Source organism: Mustela nigripes, chromosome 3 (assembly GCF_022355385.1).
Source record: "Mustela nigripes isolate SB6536 chromosome 3, MUSNIG.SB6536, whole genome shotgun sequence".
In the NCBI taxonomy this organism is placed as follows: Eukaryota; Metazoa; Chordata; class Mammalia; order Carnivora; family Mustelidae; genus Mustela; species Mustela nigripes.
The window spans coordinates 140954237-140959717 of NC_081559.1; positions in this window are offsets into that span (position 1 = coordinate 140954237).

Here is a 5481-nt window from a genome sequence, read left to right on the forward strand (position 1 = left end):
TTTTTTTTTTTTTTTTTTTTTTTTTTTTTTTTTTTTTTTATTGTGTTCTCCTGGATTTTCAGTGGCTTGATCCCTATAAACGTGGAGTGGTTAAAGCTCATATGTAGTATTATATTTTTAGTTGGGTGGATGGATGGAAGAGTCAGGGAGAGGCTGCGGCTGCCGCTGCCTTTTCGGGTGTTGCTTAGATTAAGGCTGAGACTTGGCTGCGATTGGGACGCGACAGTGACACAGGCATCGATCGCTTCCATTGAGAGCAATGCAAAAACACAGCCCGGGTATGTAACACTCTCGGTGCCATCAACATTTGTTTTACTTTATATTTACTGGCAAAACTGACAGAGCAAGCTCAGACTTTCTTTCTTTCTCTCTTTCTCTCTTCTCTTTTCTAACTGAAGAATTAAAAACAATTGTATATAGAAGTTGTGGGAAATGATGGTTTAAATACAACAGAAAGGAGATATTTGAATTATTTCACTACCTCTGTGACTGATTGTGTTTTAGAGTTTTTTTTTTTTTTCTCCACAAAGGAGCATATTATAGAAAATGAAGGTTTTTCTTTTTTCCTTCCTCTTCTTAAAAAAAGGAAATCCTTAAGGGAATATTTGATAGTTTTCAGTGTTTGCGGTTTCAATCAGCAGGAAGGCACACAAAAATAAAAGATGGCTAGCCAGCTGTTTTAACCTCTTGCACCTGGCTTCAGTGTGGGGATCATAGGTTTATAGAGTTATTTTTTTAAATGGTTTTAATATTTATGGCATAAACTGAGGAGAGAGCATCACTGTGTATTTATTCAATAGTTGGTTGCTTTTGGATTTAAAAAAGTAAACTCAATATTTAAGTGTTCTCTTTTTTATGGCAGTGAAGATAGAGCCAATGAAATATGGGTGAAATACCATAAATCTGAAAAGTGAAATGTACCTAAGGAACAAAGAAAGGTCAGGTAAACCAGCTGTGTAAGTCAAAGCAATAGCACCAACTGTGGGGTTAGGACAGGGAGAGTGGACTGTGGGTCTAGGAAGTGAAAGTTGCCACTGAAAGTTAAAAATGAAGGAAACATGGTTCAGGTCTATTGCAATCTTTCACAGTTTTTAGGAAATGAGCCCAAATCTGTTCATTAATTTTGACCTAGTTGGATTATTTTAAAAGATGCTGCACCAGCAAAGGAAAGCATAAAAGATGCTGAGAAAATCGCTGTTTAATATTGCAGAATTTACTGCTTTCATTCTGACCATGAGCCTAAATTTACACAATGAAATTTGATTATCTCTAATAACAATATTAGATCCTCCACTGGATGGATGAGAATTGAGGTGGTTTTGTTGATTGCAAGGGTTTAATGTTGCATTTCAGAATCTGATGTGGTTTGGCCTCCCTTCCATTAACTGGAAAACCCCTGAGGTTTTACAATTATTTCTTAAAGATAATACATTTAAGATTGCATTGGTAGGCTGAAGAAAAGTCATAAAGGCAAGAAGGGAAGCCCTTAATAACTCTTGAGATTCAGACATGTTCAGCAGTTAGATTGGCTCTGACTTCACCAAGGGTCGACAATGTGTCATTTCCACGAAGCCAAATTGCCCTCTGCCTATATGATATTAATGTGCAAATCAATATTTCAGGGATTAAATTTCCCTTCTTCATTTTTTATGGTTTCTACCTCAATAAGTCTCAAGTCTATTAGAAGAGGCTGGATGATTTAAAATCTTTCACTGCAGAATGGCTTGTCGTAGTCTTGTTTCACAGACCATTTTAGGATTTTCGTTATAAAGACTAAGGGCATCCTAAAGAAGTTGTGAGGTAGTATAGAGACATGCTCAATAGCATAAAGCCCTAGTTCGATTAAGAGCTAAGGGGTATTGGAAATATAATATATATGTTTATGCAATAAAGACACACACACATTCTGCTCCTTTAAAAATATTATGTTAATCACCTATTGATTTATTTCAAAATCAATGGAAGTTCCTTTCTTATTAGTGATTTGTTCAGCATTCTTGAGGACTGTGTTAATTTCCTTAAAGAGTATGCATGAATTTGCTTGGTGTGGAAGTATTTGGGAGGGCTTTTCATTTAGCAATATTTCCCTAAGAAATATTTCTAGAAACCATTGTTTTTGAGTAATAATCAAGTGTTGTCATGTGCATACGTTGTTGTCGTAGCTATCATTGCATTCTGTGGCGAATGATTTAGCTGATATCTGTTACTGGAGGCCTTCTCCAATTCATTTTACATTTATTTCTAGTACTAAGTAGGCACAATGTTTCTTTTAACCGTCATGGAGAAACACATTTGTAAAAGAAAATATGTGATTTGATTGGAAATAATACAAAGCAGAAATTTGGGAGGTCAAAATAAAAGATTGTGACTTTATCACATAGTCTTGGGAAGGCCTACTGTCTATCATTTGGTGGTGGTTTATAGTCTAAAACCATCTGGACCAAGTTCCGCACAGCTGCACGAATTTCATATGTGATAGAACATTTTTTCCATTCAGTGTGAAATGTTCCTTCCTAAAAAACGTACACCAGACTCGCTTAATTTAGTCTGTTAAAAGAAATGCACATGAAAAAGGACAAAAGGCTCTTTAATCTCTGCAAGCTGTTTGTTTTTCTTCAAGATTCCTGTCTGTTTGGGTTTGAAAAGTCATGTTTATTGAGGGGATGATTCTGAGGTGTGACATTAAAATAATATATGATTTTTGGACTGGTGGCCACGCTCCTGCTTAATTTGCAGAACTACTTTTTATGCCTGTCAAAACATAGAGTTAATCTATCCTTATTTACAATTAATCTCAATAAAATTAATCTTAACTATGCTTTATTCAGTGGCTTAAAATATCTAATTATATTCAATTAACTGCTGTCATAGTAATTAACATTGCTTAATTGCCTCTGCATATATTTATGTAAAGCTCATTAGGTGCTGATGCACCCTTTTCCTTTTCTACTTGTTATTTTTGCTGTTGTCAAACCATTTTCATCTCCCAAGGTCCCACAATGTCAGTGAGAGCAAATTCTTAACATTTTCTTGAAATGAATGTTATTGCTTTCCTATGAGAAGATATTCATTATTAAGTCTAAGTCTTTAAAGACTGACCCCCCACCCCAATACACACCCTGGTTTTCCCTCATCCTGGTCCCTACCACACTCACAAAATATTTTCTGTCATTGTTGCTAGAAATATGAGAAGCCAGGTTAAGCTTTGTGTTTATAAATGAGGAGCCTTTCTGTGTCTGCCTAGGGGCTCTACCCACAGGCAGAGTTTTTATCCTCTAAGACCATTCTAAGGGTTAAAGACTTGGCCAAGGTTCAAACTGAAAAGCGCCCAGGGAAAGTGCATGTGAATATGTACAAGTTTCATGTAATTAGTGCTTAATTATATTAACATATGCAAATTGTCAACTTAGGAGCTTGTTGAGCTGGCAAAGATCAGCTAGGCACAATTGCTGTATTGTTCTGAAACAATAATGGATTTCAAGTTGGATTGTGGAAACACATAACTAGCTATCTAATTTAACTCATACCATGGTGAAATTTCATTAGTCTCCATGGAGACTGGTTTAATTGTGCTGACTAATGTTCTGGGCTGCAGAATGTCCTAAAAAGAAAGCGTTGTTTGCCTAATCCACCTTACAATGACACTTGTTTGTACATGTTTCCCTTGTGTGAGAATTTGCATATGCAAATAAATAGTTTCTCTGCCCCATTTGTCATGGCTGTTCATTACCCATGAAGAGGACATTGTTACTAGGCTGTTACTGAGTCTCCCAAGACAGGATAGTGTCAACCAGTCCAACTACATTCTTTCATAATTTGTTTCTGATTAATAGAGCAGAGTGAGTCTCAGTCTCTTTGGGCATCTGCAAAGGGAAGGTCAGTTCTGTCACAGAAAAGAGTTTCTGCAGTAGACTGGGGGACTTTTTCTTCTTCTGATCATTCTCCTTTTTCCATTCATTGGTCAACACCATCATATTTAAAATAATGTATTCTTGTTCTAAGAATGCCTCTACTAATAATCTCTAGTTTCCTAAAGCTAAAAGATAGGAAAAGAAAGGGGATTCTGTTATTGGAATATTAATCCTGTTTTTGACAGAAAGGTAAACTGATATAATTGCTTTTCAGTTGAAGGAATGGGGGTTTATACAAGTGTGAAAGCATCGGAAAAGGATTAGCATTTTTTTGCATAATGAAAAGCTCTGTTGAATAGGGTTCTGAACGGCTGACTGAATGACTAAGATGAAAGGAAGATGAAAATGCAGGCCCCTCTTTATGCCCATGCTCTGCTCTCTCTAAAGTGATGTTTGTCCAAGACTTGAGAAAACAAGCAGGGGCTCAGATTTCAGCAACTTATAAGATGCCCTGAGTTTTCATCATCACCGGGAAGCAATATGTATGACAATGGTGCCGCGAGAGGATGATAAACAGAGGCTTGTATGCAGAAGAGTTTTCAGAAACATGCTAGGCTAGCCAAATATTGACTATTGGGTATCGAGAATTCCCAGCACTTTGCTGTCAAAAACGGTTATTTCAGAGGAGGCCAAGAGTATGGTGTGGATATTTAATTTAGTTAAGGATGGAATTATATGGTATTCCTCTGCCCGCCCCCCATAGGCTATAAATAGTTGTCTCAGTTGGTGGAACACTTCTTTTGGGAAAGAGTTGAGTATCCTGACTTTTGGCAATGTTAAGTGTGCTAAGTGGCCCATTAGCTTTTGTGGTTGGGAGGGGTTAGTCAAAGAGAATACAGTTATTTTTCTTAGGATTTAATGCAACTTTATGTTGCTATGTAGGTGTATTGTGCATTTCATTTTGAGACCAGTCTTTTACAAAGTGTCTGAATACTGTATGTTCATTTTTGGAGACATTGGCAGTAAGGTTTTCTCTTGTCACTAGTTAGAGCTGTTAACTGGTTACCTACCAGTTGACAACATAGTCGGGCTCTCAATGATGTTTCTTCAACCATAATTAGGGGAGTTAAAATACCCTAAGTGTTAAGACACTTTCAAAGGTGGGAATTGATTCTTTTGTACATATGTAAATCAAATGCAGTGTGGATAATTATTTACAGTATACATTTTAAACAATCTCTTTCCAGTCTGAGGTCACAACAGATGAGCCCCTGAAGGCTGCCCCAGAGCAGGATTGAAAGATTCCACCAGATATTAACCTAACTTGTTTTGTTCCTAGAGTGTAGAACTTCTGTTTGCCTCATCACTTTCGCAGTTCAGTTTCTGAGGTGCTATTAAGAATGTTACATGGAAACTTGGGAAATCAGAAGTGTTTTCACGTAAATTAAAGTATAAGGGTTGCCTCTTGAGTACAGAATATTGTAAAGGAAAAGTGTTTGATCTTGGTTATATAAAGTCACCAAAATTCTTTACTGGAGTCCCTTTAAAAATTTGTCAAGAAATTCTGGATTGTTTCAGAAACTTTTATGATTAACTTTATGATATGCTTGCAAAAAGTCTTAAAAGAACA